At 35.4% G+C, this 22,871-nt stretch overlaps 1 protein-coding gene across 3 annotated transcripts in view; it reads left to right on the top strand.

Annotated features, from left to right (window-relative positions):
- Nucleotides 1-6,841, top strand: part of LOC138696378 (GRAM domain-containing protein 2B-like) — a 787,676-nt gene extending 780,835 nt beyond the window's left edge. For all 3 annotated transcript variants that reach the window (XM_069821266.1, XM_069821264.1, XM_069821265.1), the window contains exon 11: nucleotides 1-6,841. This exon is cut by the window's left edge and continues 2,050 nt beyond it. The gene's annotated coding sequence lies outside the window, so the exon portion shown is untranslated.
- Nucleotides 6,842-22,871: the final 16,030 nt, after the last annotated feature.

Genomic DNA, 22,871 nt, shown 5'->3' with positions numbered 1-22,871 from the left:
GTTACAGTAACATATTTTTCTTGTCAAACACTGAATTAATACAATTTTCCCAAGCAAATTTAAATGTATATTTAAAAACTTCTATCAGAGAGAATATGAACATGAGTTAGCAAATATAAAATTCTTTCCTGAAATAAGTCCATTGTAATAGAGGTCTGCTGCAGGCTCAAATATCATTAACACTTTACAGTAATTTTTACATATCAACATTTTTTGTTAACTCGAGAAATATGTGAACAAAAACACTGCAGTCCATTGAGTGAATCAATAAGCGAGAGAGTTAACCTTACATTTGATTAAGTGTGCCACTTCCGCTGATAATAAAACATACCTTATTGTGTCGATGATATTTGAATGGTTTCTTGGTAACTCAGAAGGATTCTGACACATATCGGAATGATGACAATAAAATAGTTAAAAACTGTTATTTCTCTAAAAGAATAACGTCTGCAGCAACACTTGTATGCCACTTTTTCTGTATTTTTTCATTGTCATGGTAATATAACAGTAATGCAGTTAATAATATGATAATGAAATGAATAAATGAATAATTTCAAGGGAAAAATTGTTTCGGGCCGGGTATCGAACCCAGGACCTTTGGCTGAATGCACCAATGTTCTTCCGACTGAGCTATCCAGGAAACAGGCTAACAAACCGTCAAGCATCCAACAGTGAGTGCGCACAAACTCTGTGTGGCTTAAATTGTGGTTTTCTGTTAATGAAAAGTGACGTGAATTATGCAAATCTAGCTTCAAGGTGTAGCTCCCTGTGAAGCTGATTTGAACAATTTTTCCCTCGAAATTATTCAAATCAGCTTCTCAGGGAGCTACACCTGGAAGCTAGATTTGCATAATAATGAAATGTCTTTCCGTGTTTATCAATTTTGAAGAGAATATTCTTGAAAAACATTTCAGGAAATTCTGGCTAAAATATTGATCTAATAACGAGAAGTGTAGCAAAAGTCAAAAGTTTATCATTTAAATTATGTTTTAATTCACTCCCTAATTGAATCACTCAAGTGTTTAAAATGGAGAGGGATGAAAGGGGGTTAAGTTTACACAGTACTTTTGTGTAGTGTTTGGCAGAAAGCGTGTGACATTGTAACACACAAAGATTTCTGATCCTTTATCTTTATATCAACGACAGAGACCAGCAAATGTTCTAAGTCCAGGCTGTGTAATGTGTAGAGAGGCAGCAGTAGCTGTAGAACAGTGGAAAACGTAACCTTCATGAATGTTTCATCGACCTCTGCAAGACACTTAAATGTTTGTCGTTGCCAAATGGAATCCTTGTGCACAAGCCCGCCATTGTCCACACGGATCCAAGAGTTTGCCAGGCTCAATCATGTTGTTATATAGATTGACTGTGTGAGTGGAGACTCTCTAACATTTGCCAAAAGAGTTGACGGGTGCTGACTTTAGTACAAATACAGTATGGAGGTGTGGTGTCACAAGGAGGTGAATTTGCGGTGTACATTTTTTCTTGCCAGGCTGTAAGACCTGCGCGGGTTCATTGTTTTATGTGAACTGGACGTCCCTTTGTGTCACTTTTTTCAAATAATCTCTGAAACCTGAAAACTGACTTATGTTGCCAGTCAAAGCCGTGCCTTGCACCTTGTAGAGTTTGTATGTATTTTTCAAAACAACACTTGACTCGATTTTTCGTTGTTATTTTGTGCATACTGGAGGTTTCTGGATGTTTGAACGCGTTTATTATTAGAAGAATGCATTTTCTGAATATCTCAGTTGAAGATAAAATTGCTTTCAGTTGTTTATGAAAGCTGGAACAAAACAATAAAAATGAGCCGCAAAATTTCTAACACAGGGTAGCTCTTTCCTTGTACTTCACCAGAAAAAGACATTACATTTCTTAAATTTTCTCATTATTCACTGTCATTGCAACTGGTCTAAGCAAGAAGATAAAAAAAAATGTTTTAAAATGAAAATTTCTGCACACAATAACGTCTGCAAACCAAAGATAAAAATGAAGTAACTAAAACATGTAGACCCATTTCTAAATGTACATCGTGCACCTGGGTTCCATGTACAGAGTGATTCAAAAGGTAAGGTCAACCGGTGAGGAGATGATTCAGGGTGATATTTAGAACAGGAAAATCCTTCGTCAATTTTTTTTATTTGCAACCATTTCAAAGTTACAACAGGTCAAATATTTACTCACAACTAAGGTGACTTACGTACAATAATTACTAATTTACAGTACTTTATTAAAGCAGCTGCTCAAAATGTCCTCCATTTCCACGCAAACACTCCTAAGCGCGTTCTCTTACTGCACTGTACACAAGATCTAACAACTGGTGTCGTAGTCTGATGTGTCTGTTGCAGCTGCATTAATTCGCTGGAGCAGATATCTCTGACTGTAATCTCCGTAGCGTACACCTTTTCTTTCATAAAACCCCATACAAAGAAGTCTGAGGCGTTAAGTCAGGAGACTGTGCTCGCCAGAACCAATAAATGTAATGTATGTTTCGATATTCTGCATTACTAAACATGTTGATGCATTTCCTGCAGTTTCTCTGTTGGTACTGAACTACAGGTGCTACTGTAAGGCGTGAGGGGTGGTAACATTGCCTCCCCTTGTCTTCCATTAAGTAATCACAGCATTTCACGGCATGTGTTTCATTGTCAATGCATCAATGGTGGAAATCATGTTTTGTAAACAAACCTAGATCAAAACAACTGACGGTAAATTAGTATTTATTGTTAAGTATCATGAGATGTGAATTAACAGTTTGACTTTCTGTAACTCTGAAACGGTTGCAAATAAATAAATCTGACAAAGGATTTCATATCCTAAATCATCTCCTCACGGTTGACCTGGCTTTTTGAATCGCTCTGTATAACAATCTGCAACTTAATATTAATAATTTAATCCTAGTTAAAGTGAAATTGGAGGCTTTTGGCATGTCTCAGTTAGTAGTTTAACCTTGGAAGGGTGAAAATATATGTGACATATTTCAAGTTTACTGAACAGCTCGATTACATGTCTAACAATTAAACCAACGTATAGAGTGTGTAAATAATGTACAGAATTTTTTCATAAACAAGGACACCAAAATCAAAATATTCTGTCACGTCTGCTCCAATTCTTTCACTTTAAAATGATTTCAGTACCATTTAACCAGCAACGGACTTACCCGATACTGTAAGTAACAAAGCTGGAGTTTTGTGCTCGATTCAAATGACCATAATTAAACAAAATAAATTTGTACAGAAAGAACAAGGAGAGAGTTAGAGGGAGAAAGGCTGGCGCACTAAAATCAATTTCGATATTATGGTAAAAACATCCAGCCAATTTCCAGTTCACAGAAATTCTGAGAAGCTTGTAATGTTCCTCAACAAACATCTCAGTTTCGCAACTGATCTTTTTATGTGAGTGATTGTCATTTTTTTTATTTCCAGTTCACACATAAAACCTTTGAAATGAAAACACTAAAATCAGATGGGAATTTGATGCTCCATTGAACACCATACACAAGTGTATATATGTGGACATTAGTATATTGGCTTTGTAAATAGTGTGTGATAGATGATGTTTCCAGTTTCGTCAGTTTTATGCTCTTCAAAGTTTAAGGAAATATAATTAAAAATGATCCTGCAATTATTTAGATCTGTTATTAGCAGATAGTAATCCAACTAGATATGAAATTTCAATAAATTTAAATCAGATTTTGACCACTTAATAATATTGAAGGCAGAAACTGAAAGCGAAAAAAGGATGACAGGTGTGCCGAATTGTGCAATGAACATTTGTACATATACATAAAATATAAAAAACATACCGTATAACTTATTGAACATATATCTGTGATAACAATTGGAAGGGAAGGACATAATAAAATGGTATGTACATCCATGTTTACTATTTTTAAAATGATCGTTGGGGGTTGTATGTACACGAACAGTTGAGTGAAATTCAGACGGCCATGTGTGATTGTGTATGAAATTTGAACAGTATTGCATTTCATGTCATTGTTGCGACTTGTAAGCCCTTTTCTGTTTATTTGCCACAGATTCATTTGTATATTCTCAGTAGACACATTGCCTTCTGGATATTATGATCTAGCAGGCAATGATAGAGGCCACAAGCTTTATATGGTACAGTCACCAGATGGCACTGAAAACTGTAGGAACTCTTTGTAAAAATCATGTAAGTCATTAAATGACAAATGTTGTTATCAATATTTAAGAATTATTAAACAGGAGGATTGTTTCTCAACTTAGGCAGTTTTTATTTGTTAGCAATGTTATTTATCGAGTAAGTCTGCTCTTGCAATACAACCCATTTGCATAGCTTTGTGTAAATAAAAATTAGCAAAAAGTATTTACAATGCTGCACTATCTCAGTGTTGTTTCTACATTTACACTGCCTTCTACAATGAAGAATATTATAGCAATTTATCTTGTCGTAATTTTGTAATTTTGCTTCAGTAATATTTTTGTAGAATGGCTCTCCACGAAGATATCAATCTTCAGCTGCTACACTTCATCATTTGCTTATTTACGCACGAGTAAATTAGCATTCTTGTAGAGGTGTATGAATTTATTCTTAAATACCAGTACCAGTAATAAGAAAATGGGTTGTATGTTGAAGCCATGATAGTCCCTGTTTTGCTGCTTTGTAGTGGAAATAAGTTCATGTCTTGAAATATGGAGTAAGGATTTAGTGGTATTTTCAGCGTAAGGATGCGTCTCTTTTGTATTCCAGAAATATTAGTTTCACTGGCAACGTGAATTTGGAAATAATTTCCCACATTGATTGTATAAAGTTTACTGTAATTATTTTTTAAGTTTAATTTGTGATGTCTCTAGATTTTTAGATTTTAAAAATTATTTGCGAACTAGTTTTCTTGAGCTCTTAGGCTAGGATGTTGCATAGTTAGTCTTGCAATATTTTCAGGGATACAGTGAAACTTCGGTAAGACACTTTTCAAGGAACCGCATAAAAATAGCATATTAGCGAGAGTGGGTAATTTTTGGATTTCTTAAATTTTAACACAAAGGTATAAATCAGCATAAACATTTGTTGAAGAAATTGAAGGATTTTTCACCGTTGTTCTAACTGTTGAAGAAGGAATTCCTAATGATTCGGGCAACTGTTTCTGATTCATAATTGTGTTTTCATCATGTTTACAGAGAATTTGTAATTTCTCCGATATCAATAAAGCTTTCCATTTCACTCCTTTATTCATGTTGGCACTAATGAGTCACTTCACATTTTTACATAATGCACCGGCCAGATCTTTACTGACAATCCGATTTAAAACATTAATACTGCCAGCAAGAAGGACAGGCTCTGAATGCTGTAGCCTTGTGAGTACAGATACTCAAGGGTCACAGTCCATTCTATTGTATTCACCAAACAAAGACTCCTACAAATTCTTGAATATGCGGGTGCTAGCAGTAAATGTAGAAGTCCAGGTAAATTTTCTCAGTATCTTTTAAAGTAGGATATTTTACGAGTAGAATTTTCAGCAGATGAAAGAGTGTATTAAACGGGAAGATGAGCATATTAAGCGGTGGATTTATATATAATATATAGGGATGTCAAGGGACCAGACGAAAAGAGCGTATAATACGGGATAGTGTAATAAACGAGCGTGTATTATCGGGGTTTCACTGTACATCAAAGAAATTAGCCAGTCTTTTATAAAAAAAATGCTGGATTAAAAAAATAATTTAATACTAAGTTCTGTGAAAAGTTTTGTTTTGATACAAATTTTCCAAGAGAAATTGAAAGTCTTAAAATCAAATCAAAACATCTCTCCACACACCAATGGTTTGTGTTTTGTAATCAGAGCCTCTGTACGAATGTGTAATGACTTCTGAAGCAAACAACACTCTCAATCAAGCAACATCGTCTTGTCTATAAGAGAACTTTTTAAAGTTTATTTTATTTTAAACTTTATTAGAGAACAACATACATATTTACTGTTAAACAATGGGTAAACCTTCCATTAAGTTAAAAAATGGGAATAAAATTATTTAGTTATAACTTTTCAATATAAGCTTAATACGTAAATGGATGTGACATCATTATCAATTTTAAATACAGTACTACAATCCAAACTTCTCTTCACACAATGTCACATAGAAACTCTATATCAAGAACAGTTTCAGACTCATTACACAATACATTCTCACAAACTACGATATATAAAATGTATACTTCTAAATTCAGACTGGTAACCTCAATTGTCAAGAAAGAAGACACATACGCTGCTTCTGAAGGAGTCACATGAGCTAAGTTCTCTTATTTAATTTGCACTGCTAATAAAAGCTTGCAAAATTGCATGGCCGGGTACAAATACCGACTTGTTACTTGCTTGCAATTTGTATTAGAAAAACATGGGCTTTGCATGCACTGGTGACTGACTGCATGTTATGGAGCTTATGTAATTTAGTTTTGAACTAACTTGTAATGTTCCTTCTAGTAAGTCACATGGGGTAATTTTGTCTTGCTTTGTAGCATCATAGCCCTCATATCTGCAATACGATAAAGATTCATTTATATTCACTTCCGCATTAATTGCTGTAATATCAACAAGCAGCATGATAGAATGTTGAAAAAATGTCAAATATCGAAATGCAGCAAGACGTCTTTACCTTGAGTGACTACACTGTAGAGGGAATACTGTACCGGTACTGTTTTATTCTGCTTTGTAATTAGAGATGGATCAACACTTCTGATACCTCAATACACAATAGTACCAGTATCGAAAATATATTATTTTTCATTCTCTTGAAAAAATTAAGCTAATAAAAGATTTTCCTAATGTACACAGTGTAATTGTTATTGCTCATTAAAAAGCGATTTCTCAGTATTTAAATGCATTGTTTTCCATCATTAATTGAACAGTTTTATTTCCTGCTGGTTTATAAGTGAATTTAGTGATATTCAATGTTTATGAACTGAAAGTAATTCCAGTAAGTAGGCTACTGTAAAAGCTGAGTGTCACGAAGATGACACATATTTTGTCATTGTATGCTTTGAGCATTTCGTAACAATTCAGTTCCTTTACTATGTTGCGAATGATATTATTAAAAATAGTTTTTCTTGAACTGCTATTCAAAAGACATACATGAAAATCAGTGGCGCACCCACGGGCGGGGGGGGGGGGGTGCTTAAACCTCTCCCCCCCAAACAAACAAAAGGAAAGGAAGGAAGAAAGAAGAAAGCTATTTAATGTATAGAAGCGTCTGTATCTATTATTATGGAAAGTCTGTGATCTCTGAAACATTTATTTTTAAAAAGGCCTGTATGTGAATGGGCTTTCTACAACATATTTTTTTAAAAGCTCGAATTTTCGATAATGTTCGAAGATTTGTAACTTTTATTCGGAGCATGTCTGGCAACTCCAATCAGCCAATTAATCTCAGTGATGCAGTCTATACTTCTCAAATCATCCACAGCTAGTCTACAGTTGTAGAGTAACAGTTAGCACATCTGACCGTGAAACGTCAGAGTCCTGGTTCAATTTCTGGTAGCGACATGTTACCTGGTTGAAGTTTTTCCGAGGTTTTCCCTCAATCAATTGAATCAGAATTGCTGAGTAATTTTCGACGTTGGATCTCGGACTCATTTCGTCATTATTAATTCACATATTATCATCACCATAATCATCATCATCATCATCATCATCCATACCATACCCCGGGTTAAGTTCATGGTGCGGCATGCTGTACTTATACAAGAGTGCGACCTTTTGGTTACCCAGTCATTCACAGAATAGGAGTGGTGAGCACAATAAGCCTCAGGCTGCAATGTAAGCCTTCGGGTCCCTCCTCCGTAAATGAGAGGCAAAAGAAGAATATAGCTACACACAGGGTTGCCACGTGATAAGTGATGAGTGATATTATGGTAGCATGATACTGAAATTATCCATTTCTACCAAAGATTGTTGAACGAATTCACTTAAACAAGTAATTTATTAAAACTAAAATAACCCTCTGTGACAAAAAAAAAAGTCTTCATAAAATACATTTAAAAAATCACGCCAATAGGTCTAATGCAATGTGATAGAAAGTACTGAAATATTTGAAGTATTTACTTGTCAAACATTGCGATTTGTGACGATTCTTTGAAAACATTTTTTAAATGTACACTACATCAATTCTGGATGATTGTTTTTCCTGATTATAAGAAATCGGGCCCAAAAAAGAAAGAAAAAAAAAGATTTGAAATTAATATTAGAAAATATTGAACCGGGGGTAGAGAAGATTATTTAGGCAAAAAGGGGCATGATTTCTCTCATCACAATTAGGTGAGTATATGCAGGACCTGTTACATTGTATTCACTTGTAATATGTTAGTGAAATTAAATTTATCTCTATTTTTCTAATACACATTTTCGCCCACAAATTGCTTGTCTTATGTAACTACCATACCAGAGATCAACATTTACAAAAGCTGGGCATGCTTGGTTTGGTTTTTTAAAAACAGCGTGTCTGCAGTCCTCAGTTAATTACTCGTATGTGCAACAGCTGACGAGGGGATAAAGATGTTTGTTTGTTATGTAACTCAACATTTTCGAAGTTACAAGAAATTCTGCATTACCACTACACTGGGACGTTAGGAAAGCCCATTCATTGTTTCTGTTATTTATATATTATTTCCGTTGTTAAATTATCTTTCTATTTTATTAATACTTTGCACTAATGTACAATATTAATGATATCCTCCTCGATGTCGCCACTGAGACAAGAGAATCGTGTTGGTTCATGATTAATAGATTAGGGCAGCAATTTTAAACCTTTTTCAACATGTGGCACACTAAAGGCGTAATTTAAAATCCTGCAGCACACTCATATAATCTAAACCAGTGGTTCACAACCAGGGGAGAATTTTGAGGCTTTTAGAGAGAATGTGTTTACTAATGTTGACTTGTGACGCTTTTGTTGAATGTCGACTCTTGTGGACTAACTTTTAACTATTCTTTTCACCTTTATTTTTCCAATTTACTATGACAACCTTTACCATTTTCATTTTCTCGCGGTGCCGCAGCACACTGGTTAAAAATGGCTGGATTAGGGGAAAAGTAGCGAATTAGGGTACTTGCTATTTTATTTGGCTACTGATTTTTATAGTGGGCTATTCGCGACTTTTTGGGCTACTCGAAATATTGCTAGGCTAATTTTTTGGGCTATCTTTTTTAAAATAATCTAAAAACTATAAACATATAATTTTAAATAGGCTATTATCAGCTACCACCACCACCATCTAGGTAAGTATATACAGTGTTTTAATTATTCCTTGTCATAACATACAAGAAATATTAAATTCGGTCTGAGTTAAAGATTACAACAATTACTGCTTTGAAGAGGTCAACAATTCACACCTGCAGCTCGTCGCAAAGGAACTGCTTGCTCAATTTCGAATCATTGCTCCATAACAAATACTCGTTGTTCTTAATGCAAATGCAAGCAATCAATGTCCTCATCAATTTGTTTCTTAAATTAAATTTTAGTTGAGCTCATGGAGCACGTGTCATATGTGATCAGTGATAACACAAAACAAGTAAAATAATACTATTTTATTAGAGGCTAATCTGAAAAATTGACTCGAAATTATCGTATTTTAGGGAGGATTTTTAATACCATAATGGTATATTATCGTTTGGTGGATGAAATTATCGTGCAAAAAATAATAATCATAATATGACCTGGCAACCCTGAATATAAATTAACTTTATCTTTATATTGCACATAAAATGCATTCTTCGTAAATTGCACGGCTTATACAGATAATTATAGGTACACAGTGCAGGAGTAACTAGAGGACAATGAAACAAGACAAAAAGTCTTAATAAATGTAAGTTTGGAAACAGACCTTTCCTGTGATATGTCAGTACCGTGGCCATCAACCGAATACATTTAGTATATTGTTGTTGTTTAGTCTAAGTTACTGTCCGAAAACAAGTTTGAACCACACAAGTGATATCAAGAAGGCACCACTTATGAGGCAACTAGGCCAGGAGATTCCTTTTCCCCTCCATTGCATACATCGCCGACTAGCTACATATTACACTAGTCAGACTTGAGATGCATACAAAGAATTGTTCTTCCTCTGACGCATATCATCAAGTGAGATGTACTGCCTAATAATAGATGTACATATCAGCCAGAACCTCAATCAGAGGACAACCTAGTATGTTAGCGGCACCTGATAAGACTTAATGGTCGTGCATACCTCCATTTTTCCAACATGAAGTACTGGTATGCCACTTTTGGATGATGTACCTTTTAGGGAAAAGCAGCTGCTGTGGCACGTGTGTGATGGAGCACTGGCTCACTTTCATTTGAACGTTCTAGAGTTCTTACACACAAGCTTTCACAACAGAAGTAAAAGCTGTGACACGTGCTTGATGGAGCACTGGTTCACTTTCATTTGAACGTTCTAGAGTTCTTACACACAAGCTTTCACAACAGAAGTATCGGCTGTGGCACGTGCGTGATGGAGCACTGGCTCACTTTCATTTGAACGTTCTAGAGTTCTTACACACAAGCTTTCACAACAGAAGTATCAGCTGTGGCACGTGCGTGATGGAGCACTGGCTCACTTTCATTTGAACGTTCTAGAGTTCTTACACACAAGCTTTCACAACAGAAGTATCAGCTGTGGCACGTGCGTGATGGAACACTGGTTCACTTTCATTTGAACGTTCTAGAGTTCTTACACACAAGCTTTCACAACAGAAGTATCAGCTGTGGCACGTGCGTGATAGAGCACTGGCTCACTTTCATTTGAACGTTCTAGAGTTCTTACACACAAGCTTTCACAACAGAAGTATCGGCTGTGGCACGTGCGTGATGGAGCACTGGCTCACTTTCATTTGAACGTTCTAGAGTTCTTACACACAAGCTTTCACAACAGAAGTATCGGCTGTGGCACGTGCGTGATGGAGCACTGGCTCACTTTCATTTGAACGTTCTAGAGTTCTTACACACAAGCTTTCACAACAGAAGTATCGGCTGTGGCACGTGCGTGATGGAGCACTGGCTCACTTTCATTTGAACGTTCTAGAGTTCTTACACACAAGCTTTCACAACAGAAGTATCGGCTGTGGCACGTGCGTGATGGAGCACTGGCTCACTTTCATTTGAACGTTCTAGAGTTCTTACACACAAGCTTTCACAACAGAAGTATCGGCTGTGGCTTACCAACACCATGGCATTCCAGGTCCTTCGACTTCAGTCCTATAGATTTTTTGTTTGGGGATAGTTAAAATGTTTTGTGATTCCAGTTCTGTTGATAATGTTAACAAACTTCTGAATACACTGTCAGTGGTTATGAATAAGGAGCGGATTCCTATGTAATTAAATATTATTTTTGCTTGAGATAAAACACAATTAACAAAGTTAAAAATTCCGAACATGAAGTTTCAAATTTAAAAACCGAATTTTATTTCACATAAAAATACATATTTTCCCAAAAAAAATATGTAGATACATATTTTCAGGAAATCTATTATAAACACATAAATCTTGGAGTTTTTTTATTTAAATAATTTTTTTACAAGAACTTTTAAACATTTTAAAACTAAATCAACTATGTCACTCAGAAGTACGTTATCTTTTTAAGAATTCTTGGTTGCTTCATGTTTCTAAGCGCTGTGTAATGTATCCGTGATCCATTTTTGTAATAGTATCGCAAGTTCTGAGAACTGTTAGGCAGCATATCAGTGTTATTATTAAAGAATAAATTAACATGGACAAGGAGGAGAGATTTTGCAACACATAATTAGGAATGTTTATTGTTGCTGAAGATGATTTCATTCCACGCTTTGTTTGTGAATCACAACAGATAAGACTCGGGTATGAACATTATTTAATTTAAACAAATCTCTCGCCTCTCGCTCATTTCCATCAAGTAAGGCAATACGTCTTGTTATGATTCCCTGTTATCAGATTTCGTCAATCGATATCCTTGAAGATATACTGAAAGATGGTTGCTTAAGAAACGAAACATCCAAAAACCTGTTGTCTGAAACAGGGAGATGCGTGCCGTGAAAATTAAACTAGACTCACTACCAGGTTCAGAAGTACAAGTACTAAGGGACAAATTCCAGAATGTGTTTGAGAAAAACAGTGGATATAAAAAAATGTGTAAAGTTGCTCAAGTATTAGAGAGTGTGCCTGTAGGTGAAATTGACGGTGTATGTGTTTGTGACATTCCTCTCTTTAAACATGCACGTCTGACGTTCTGTGATGTGGAAAGATCATTTTCACAATATAAGTCGTTGTTCAGAGATGATTGGCACGCATTTGTGATGGAGAATTTGGAGATGACCTTTGTTATTCACTGCAATTCTCAGCCAACTACTAGCACTCAAGTGTGGTTGGTGAGTACCTAGTAACATTTTTTTCCAAGGTAAGTAAGTAAGATATTTTTGTCATATTTAAAAAAAAAATATTTTTTTATTTTTAGCAAATATTTTCGTACTTTTTAGCACATAAAAAATAAATATATTTAAATTTTTTAGCACATAAAAATCCGCTCCCTAGTTATGAATGTATTAGAGACACGCCAGGGATACTCGAATGTGTATGATTGTCAATGAGGAAGCGTGATGGTGTCCGCATTCAGCGTATTTTTTAAGAGTCTTTCCCCTCCAATGCATATCAGATCTTATGTTACCCCAGAGTGCCTGTACTGACAAGACATAATAAAACCCCCTCGTTTTTGGAAACAGCTGGTTTCCAGACCTATGTTTATTAGGACTTTTGTCTTGTTTAATTGTCCTCTACTTGTACCTATAATTATGAAACACTCTGTACATACTTGTATGCAATTCAATTTGCAGAAATTTACATAAAACAGCTACAGCTCTGAGGATGGTGCCAAGTAGCACCGAAACAGCTGTAAGCCGCACATGCTTACATAATTAACACGAGTAAGATCGCCATTTAATCAATTATTTATATTCAAGTGTTGAAAGTAGTGTACGAAAGATTCAACATGGACATATACTCTTATTGTAATCATTTCTAATTTTTTTCCTTTACTAATGCCGTACATATCGACGTATAGCATTTGTGCCTTTGCCTACTTTCTGGCGAATATGATGAATCCTGTTCTGAGGATGGAGCACACATTAGGTCGGATTTCATTTCTAATATTGTTTTCTCTCTTTACAAAAATAGGCATTTCTAATAATTAATATATAAATTCTAACTACAGTAGTTCTTAAAGACAATCTTTTAAGTTTGAATTTAATTTAATTTGATATAGGGAGGGAGCACTATGACCCAGCACTAATACACTTACCCCTGAGATACGCATACTTAGGTCTTTACGAAAAGAAAAAATGATGTAAACACACGCACATGATATTGAGATATCAGAATTGATAGTGTCTCTTTCACATGATCAGTCTAGACTTCGACAGATTTGCAGAAAACGCTATACCTATAGGCCTAAGCTTAATTAATAGTTTAATACTGATTAAGTACTAACTCAACCCCCTCATTATTTGTCAATTGTTTAGATAGATGTGGATTTATTCAGCAATTATACATACAGATGCCTTTGAATCCAGTTCATGGGTTCTTTGACTGTACATGCTTTACAAAACAGGTCCTACTTTGTAGGATTTTCGCCCACCTCACCTATGATTAAAATCCAACCACTCTTCATAAAACACACGGTTAATATGCAAGTGGTACATACAAAACGTATTGTATCATATATCCTAACTTAACTTATTAACAGACATAAAAGTGTATAATTCAATAGTTATCATTATCCCTTCGTCAGTTCCTATCATAAACTTCAACAACTAATGTTCTAAGCTATCTCGTCTTAAAGAGGGCCAATCCAGACTTTTGTTTGTATTCTCTGTTCCCCATGAGATCAAGATATACGAGCGAACTCCTATTCCAACCTAGCATTAAGAGTGGTAGATATTTTCTTCGAAGATGCTTTGTTTTCTTGCAATGCGCTAGAATGTGCTCCCATGACTCTTTTTCGACACACAATAGACAGATGTGGTCTCCTTCTTCGGTGACAATTTTATGACCCTTCCATGCATCCAATCTTAGCCATGTCAAACCCACTCTACTATCTTTGCTACAAGAATTTATATAGTTGCCCCTCCCTCAATGAAGCATGAGGTCTGATTGCAAATGCAGTGAGGATTTTTCCGAACGTTGGAGCTCAATCTCTTGCCTCTCGATATCAATTAAATGCATTCTACATCGTGGTATTCAAAAAGTCACGAAAAAAGCAGTCTGAAGATTCACATATATTATACACATAATGTACCGCGTTACATACTCATACTCGTAAATTTGACTTGTAGATCAAAATATGAACAAAATCCAGACAATAATTATGAAAAATCCCTGTCCATGACTGATGGCATACCCAAAACTACTTTTTTGTTACAATATGAGAGATGCTGAAAACACGTATTTTCGCGAAAATCTCGGATTCGAATGTTTACATATACTGTATTTAATTTAATTTACAAAACTTACCATCAGAGTGGCCTGCCTAAAATGATAAAGTATACCTAACAAAATGTAATAATATTAAATAATAAAAAAGTAGGCCTACATAAACATGAATTTAGGGTGCATATAAGAAAAGTATAAATCATTGAAATTATTTGCTGTTGTTATATAAATGATATTTTAAAACCTGAATAAATGACTTAAGGGCCATAAGGGCAATTTCTTTACAGATTGTTCTCGGTAAATTAAATCATTCACAAATTTTTTTTAAATATTTTGTTATAGTTCCCTCGGCTTCCAATGAATGGCCCATAATTTTGGTGGTCTCCAGGTGATAATTTTTAAAGAAGTCAGATGTTCATAAATTTGTTTCTTCTCATTATATACTTCCACAAACTGTTCACTGCAAGTCTCAAATTGTATGGTGGGCTCCAATATGTACCCTGTCTTCTTATTGCGATCAACAGCAATTATGTCTACTCATCTAGGATTCCTATTGGAAGCGACACAGAGGACTTCATAAACCTGTAGGTTACTGTTATTGATCAAGTTTCGAGTATTGCACTGAAAATTTCGCTAGAAGGAAAGGTTTAAACTGGATTTTATTCATGACTGATGAAATAACAGTAACCTGAATCTTCTGTTCACAGTAAGATACCATTCCTTTCTCTCCTTGCTTTAAAATTTTCGTATTGTAAAAACGAGAAATTCAGATAGTTCCACTTCTTATTTGTAATTATTTTATGCTGCATTCCGGAAATACAGTGTCAAGAATAAGTCTCACAGTATACAGAAAGTCTGTAACGATCGAGTGTTGCTTCAGTCAAAGCATGCACTCTCCCCAGTTAAATCAATCTTGTAACTACGGCAAGAAAATAACTATTTTATTTTATTTATTTACTATCTTCCATTCATAATATGCTGGAAATGTCCTCCATCATGTGCAATCACAATAAAATTGCGATCTCCAGAACAAATTTTCATTCACACATCGAAGAAGATCGATTGTAATATTTCTAATTTCCATTGCAATGTTTTCTTGTAGATTAAATAATATTCGTGGATTTTGGTATATACTTTAGATTTGATATATCCCCAAAGAAAATAATCGCAGGGGGATAAGATCGGGTGATCTAGCTGGCCAGACATTGTTACTGATAATTCTCTCCCCAAAGATCTTTTACAATTCTTGTAAGGACCTATCCATGATATGAACAGTTGGTGAGTCCTGCTGAACAGACAGACTGCTTTTCTTCCTCTGACACTTGCGGAATAAATCCAGGCAAGAAAATTTGATTTATGAAGACATCACAGGTAACAGTTTGATGGAAGAATGTGGCCCCAATAATTCTATTCGCATTCATGGAACACCAGATGCCCACTTTTTGTGGATAAAATGTAATAGTAAGTAAATAAGGTGAGTTTGTTTCTTTCTTGCCATGGTTATGGAACTGCTTTAAGCAGGCTTTGACCCAGGCAGCACACATTCGTTAGTTGCTGCACGACCTTAGAAACTCATTGTAGATTTAGCTGTATTGGGTGTGATAAAAAACTTACATGTTTCCTTGAGCTGTCAAGGACGAAATTTCTCCAGAATTTCGGGGCAAAATACTGGTTCCGTCTCCAAGGAGAGGAACAAAACTCAAGTATCTCATAGATTCCAGAAGAACAAAAAACAAACCAAATCTATAACAAACAAAAATATAAAAAGAATTAAGAGAAAGAAATCGTCACAGAAACTTTTACTATAAATTATAAGGTCTAAACAAGAAAAGATTCTCCTGCTGAAGTTAAAAGTAATAGATCTACAATGTACTTACATTAACTCACATATGATTATTATAATTTGTAGCTGTTACACAGCATTGACATGCTTTAAGATTTTCTTTGTTGTTGATTTAACACCACAAGAGTTTTACCTGTTTCAATAAATGAGATTTTTCCAAATTCATACTCGAATATTTTTAAAATTATTCTCTAAACTGACAAGTATCCTATTTCCGTATACATACATATTGTTGGTGACTGGTAAATCCGGCCTTGTAACGAATTTCACCCACTCCACTTCTAACAGTCCGCACGCTCTCAACAAACACGTGACAAACAGAGGTAGAGGGTAGAGAAGAGACTGCCCTGCTACTGCTACTATTGATAAAGAAAACATTTTACTCACCGGTGAATCATAATGGTGTTGCCTCAATTATATTAGCCTCAGAAACCATTTTAGCTGTATTCGATAACAGCCATACCATTAACTGAACACATTAATCTGTTCAAATATTTTATTTACTATTACATATTACTGTACTTGCTTATTTTCTGTTACAAAAGAGGGCACTGTTAAAAAAAAAAACCAGCACTATATGAATGGGTGGATACACTTAGATAAATCACACGAGAAATGCCGAAATTCAAACATTAACCAAAATGACATATTGCAAGAAAGGGACGAATTCATATTGCATATTTCTGACAACAAAATCAGAAGGAAAATAAGTTTGAAAAGATTTTCTAAGACCCTGGTAAATTACTATGTACATTAGTTCGCCGAAATTAACTATTTCATCAAACATTTGTGACGGATGGTAATTAAAACATTATTGGAAACTTAGGACTGCAGTGTCCTAAATGTAATATATCAAATAGCAAATGCACATTAAAGCGATCTGAGGGTATTCTGAAAATGACTATACCTACAGCTAAATAGTAAATACTAGTTCGCTATTATGTAGTTTAATTAGTAATGGGAAAACGTTATGCCAATCCAGTTGCAGTCCTTTCAACAGCTGTAAATGAATTAACATACTCATTTAATAAATTGCGAGTTAATCACACTCTTCAGTAATTTCAAAATTGTTTTGATAAGCTAAGTGCAAATTAAGAGAAAGTGTCAGCCAGCACTTTGCTGTAAAAATTGATTAAAATAATACTTTTAAGAAGTCGCGTTGTGAAAGTAGCTAGCAATAAATTTTCACAAGAAAGAAGTGTAGCGTCCGCAGTTACGACAATGTGTGCTTCCCAACTAGGCAGTCCGTGGTTCTGTTCCTGACGTGGGGTGAAATTTATCTCTATGTCACAGGACTTGGTAGGTCTTGCACTTGTCCTGTAACGTCTCCATGATGGTCCTGTATTGTGAGAGATATGTCATCTCCTACATCTCGTTGGATTATTGAGTCGGTTAAGGAGGAGATAAAACAAGACAAAGAAAGAAGTTGTGTACGAAGACCTGCCGAAGGATAGCGAGACTCCCTCGAATCATTAAAGGAGCAGTCCGCGATAAAATTCCATATTTCGATTATTATATTATAGGATGTTTACCAAAGTAATCCTTGGATTAACGGCGTTTGTCGCATCGCTCTACGCCTTTTAGTTTGCGAAATATTAAAGGTCTTACTGCAAGCTCTGACATCATAACCACTGATCGCTTCATAAGACTGCGTTGTAGTTCCGTTGACATACAGCGTAGAACGAGTAAATATATATTCATACGTTACAGTCAGTTATTATTAACACACTTAGGATCTATCACATGCATATACTGTAATAATAATAATAATAATAACTTACCCATTTTGAATTTCGTACTCATAGTGATTAGAACAACTTGGCTCTGGTAAGGGTTCAAACTGAAAAGGTTTAATATGTCGATCCATTATAACTTAATTCAACGCCTTCACTGAGTGAGTGAATGTATGTGAGACGTGAAATATTCGTTATGAATGGACTGCAAATACGTGTTTATCTCACGTCAACAATAAATTAGTACATGGTTTATATTATTCTATTGCGTCATAGTTGTTGAGTCACGAAGTTATGTTTGGGGGAACCTCTAAAACATGTGGATCATCGAATTGCGGCAGTTGATAACCAGAACTACTTCCAAGACTTTTTTCTGTATAGTATCTTCTCTCCACGCATTTTTCTTCCAGCTGTATGTTTTGTCTTCCACCCATCGTTTAGTGGCTTTAGAGTACTGGAGTCTGGAGCCATTTACATCTCTATTCACGTTGTAATTATGGTCCATTATCACAATCATAGTTCCTGTTACCATTCCACCATATGGAAAGTGTTTTCTCTTAGGAGTGTAAAGCAATCTCTCGTTATGGTACAATTCAAATTTGCTGGTGTGACAAAATTGATTAGTCTGATTAGGTCTTTTAAAAGAGCAGGGTTACATACAACATTTTTCAGAGCATTGTAATCGCTGGATCCAGGTTCGATCCATTCCCTTCCACTATTGTATGGGTGAATGTGTGCACATTTTTTATTATGTCTGTTTCTCCCCATTCGTGTATATTACAAACTTGATTTAATACAGGAATGAATCTGTCTTCTAAGTCGTCAGAATCACCTTCACATGTAGCACAAGACCACATAGGTGATTTATGATGCTCTCTTTCCACATTTGTGCGGCGGCTTTAAGCTTTTTGCCATGTGCCAAATGTCAAATTGATAGCCCATCCATTCATATTTGGTCCTTATCAATTTCCTAATTCCTCTATGGTGGTCTGATAGAAAGAGGGTAATGTTCATTTTTTCTTTTAGGCAATCTAGAACTTTTTCGCATGCTGTTTCGCCTACAATTAGACCTGTTTGCAGAACTACGAAGTCTATAATCTTATCTGAATCGTGGTCCATTACACCGTAAGTCACATATTTTGCACTGTAACTAGGCGAGTCAAATTGGCCATCACCGCGATTCGCACGTTTTTATCTTTTAGGGAATTGATAAGTTGTTCATGAATCTGAAAATAAGTACATCTGACTGTTGGCTCTACGAATTTTGAAATTATTTTATAAAATCTTGTCTTGCCGATGAAACATAGTTGTAAAGTTTTTGAAAATTTTTCAAACTATTGTATCTTATATCGCACAAGTATAACGCAGAACTCACTGCTATGCTTCACCTTTGTTGGGACTTCCACTCCCAATTACGGGCATTCTGGCACACTGCATTAACTTTCAGCAATGGTCCTATTGTTTCTACCAAATATTTGTAAAAGAGGAATGACAAATATTACAGAAGAAAAACAAAATTTGTAACGCTGACCAGAATACAAAAAAAAAAAAAAAAAAAAAAAAAAAACACTTTTTGACTTCCTATTTACTTTCTGTTTCATGTGCAGCATCCTTGGAACCTGATGAATTAGAATTTGAAGTTTCTTTTTCTATTTGAAAATATGTCTCTAAGTCAGTTTCTGGCTCACCCACATCTGATTCATCACACACATTTCTTAGGATATCGCACCCTATCTCACACTGCACAGCTTTGTTTGTATTAGGTTCCTGTGAATTGTCAGACTCATCCAGAACTACACATACGTCAATATTTTGAGCTATAGGTGCATCACTGCAACTTGCTATTGCTTCTTCGACAACCTTCTTTCATTTATAAGGAGAGGAGCGCGTAGATCAGAACTATCTTGGGGGAGATTCTCCTTTCAAAAATAGGAAAAGGACAGAAGTTTTCTTAATTTTCATAGGAGTTCTATTGTCTTTCATTAAACATCTTTTTAGTAAAGACGATTCTTCAAAATCAGTTTCACGGAAATCACTGGAACACACAACAGTAGTTTTCGATAGTGTAAAACCTTTTCTGTTGATTTTCTTCACCCATGTTTTAAATCTTTGCAGTAACTTTTCCCTGTTCGGAAATACATGAAATGATACCCCTTCTTCATGTTCTGTTTTTGTTGTTCCCTCTGAACACGAAAAATCACAACACCACGGCATTTTAAACTGTTTTACGATACAATTTCTTCTGTTTAGTCTACTGTAGTTCAAAATCGTTCATATAAAAGAAAATACGTCTACATAAAACCACAACATTGGTATGTGCTGGTTTTATGATTAAATAAAAAGCAAAACATGACTTCACACAATCATAACTAAGTCCGAAATTCTGTTCACGTTTACTACGGCTGGAGAAGATTATTTATTTTAATACAAAGGGCTGCTCTACTACGCAATCACACCAGTTCAGTGGCTGTGACGTCATAAGTTTTTGTCCGGAGTCAGTAACTCAAGAACCATGCCTCGCATTGACATGCGGTAAATTACATTCTACTTAGATTGAAAAACGTGTTTGATTAAAGCCAACTTAATTTTATCGCGGACTGCTCCTTTAAGAAATGGACAAAGGGCTAAAGTAACGAAGAAGTTCATCACGCGTCATTATCAGTAATTATCAAATGAGGCTTGGCATTGAAATCAGGTTCCCGCTTTTAAACTAGGCAGAGGGAGTCGGATGTTAACACCGAATGAGTAAGTCCAAGACGACATTTATTATAACTAAAAACTTGAAACAATTATAAAGAAGAACACACTAACTAAACTAAATTGTTATAACAAAAACTAAAGAGCTAGTAATATATTACAGAACGCGAAAGCGAAAGATCACCAGACCAAATGTTTTCTATATGTACAACACACAGACAGGCAGGAAGGCAAGACTGAGGACCTGACCACCTGACACTATAAATTGACTGACAAACTCTCGCTACTGAAGCGTGTGGTGGGTGGGGAGCAATTTTCACCCCCTAACTTCTCCAAGTTCTAGGGTCGGATTTACCAGTCACTAACAGTACATACATAAGTGTTCTGCCCATGGACAGGTCTTTCACTGCAAACCCAGCATTCTCCAATCTTTCCTATTTTCTGCCTTCCTTTTAGTCTCGGCATATGATCCACATATCTTAATGTCGTCTATCATCTGATATCTTCTTCTACCCTGAACTCTTCTCCCACTCACCATTCCTTCCAGTGCATCCTTAATCTCCGATAATTACAATAATAGTCTTCTGAAAAGGATCTTGCTGCTGCTAACGGTGCTGCAGCCCAATTTGAGCCTCAGCTTCCTCTATATGTTGCTCCAGTACTCTCTGTTCTTGGCCTTCGTCTTCTAAACCTACGTCTCAAGCAATTTTATAACGTATTGTCCAACTTCATCTTCCCATCTCCTTCTGAGTTTTCCCACCTTCCTCTTACTATGAATATTTTGGAACAGGGTTTTCCTCAGGATCCTTTCCTCTCCCATTCTTATGGCATGACCTGCCCACTGCAATTGCCTTAATTTTATTAATGTTCATACTTTAATTTCTTTGCATACATTGCAGATCCCTGATGTAGATCTGATCCTTCATCCTCACTCATTCTGGTCTGGGCCATAGATTTGTTAAAAATTTTTCCACTCGAAAGTATTTAGCATTTCCTTGGATTTACTGGACATAATCTATTCTTCGCATCCATAGCACTGTATTGGTCTAATTATTGTTTTATAAATGCGTATATTATTCCGATTAATTGTTCTTGATTTAAACAGATAATTTCTTGAGAACTACCGGTATGTCTTGTTAACTGTAAATACCCTTTCTTTAACTTCGCCAATTGATTATCAGTTTGTTGTTTACAATTGAGCCAAAACTTAAAATATTCCACCCTTTCTAATCTATGTTATTTAGTTGGATAATTTTATTATGTAGCTCATTCCTATACTATATTTGGGAAATTTATGGACTTCTAATTTCTGTAAAAGAAATCTTACAGCCTAATCCGTCTGCAAAAGTTCTTCTGGTTGTTATAGTTTTGAAGCATCATGTGGTTCTTCCCGTGACGACGGTTTAAAATTTGACGCGGGAAGAATCTATCAATTGGCCAAATGGACTATAGTCTGCACTATTATTTTATTTTTTGTTTATTTTCAATTCTTTAGTTTTCTCCTCTAGTGCTACATAATTATATTGTCTGCTCTCAAAAACCTGAAAGTTAGAATTTATAAAAGTTATAATATTACCGGTTGTTCTGTATGGTTGTGAAACTTGAACTCTCACTTTGAGAGAGGAACAGAGGCTAAGGGTGTTCGAGAATAAGGTGCTTTATATACGATATATATATTCATGAAATTGACTATTGAATAGTCTATAAAAAAATGAGAAGGAAATGTAAGCATACCTGAAATTACTCACTGTACTGATCACAGTAGTGGAAATCGTTGTAAAAATGCTCAAAACACAGTGGAACTTTGCACCAACGAACATTTCAGAAAAATAAGTTTCTCACAGTCAGCTTTAGAGCAGTTCTTACATCGTGAAAACATAATTCTACAAGAGTGACGAATTTATCAGGTTTGTTGTCAAGGTACCCGGCTTATGCCAGCCAAATTTAAACTTTTTTACATATCTAGAAGATGAAAGCTAATTATGCGTTCCAAGGCCTAAAGCCATAAATGTCAAGAAGCTGAACAATCGGAATTGTGTGCTTTGGAATTGTTAACACTTCAACCATTTTCTTTCCATAGCCTGTCTACCTCGGTAACTAGTACACGAGTCTACCAAAAGAATATTATAATCATTGACAGATGGAAAGTATACTTCTTGAAACCACTTGAAGAGGTGTTTTTTC

Source organism: Periplaneta americana, chromosome 3 (genome assembly GCF_040183065.1).
Source record: "Periplaneta americana isolate PAMFEO1 chromosome 3, P.americana_PAMFEO1_priV1, whole genome shotgun sequence".
NCBI classification, from domain to species: Eukaryota; Metazoa; Arthropoda; class Insecta; order Blattodea; family Blattidae; genus Periplaneta; species Periplaneta americana.
Note: the sequence above shows the minus strand (reverse complement) of the source record. Positions and strands in the feature narration are given on the sequence as shown.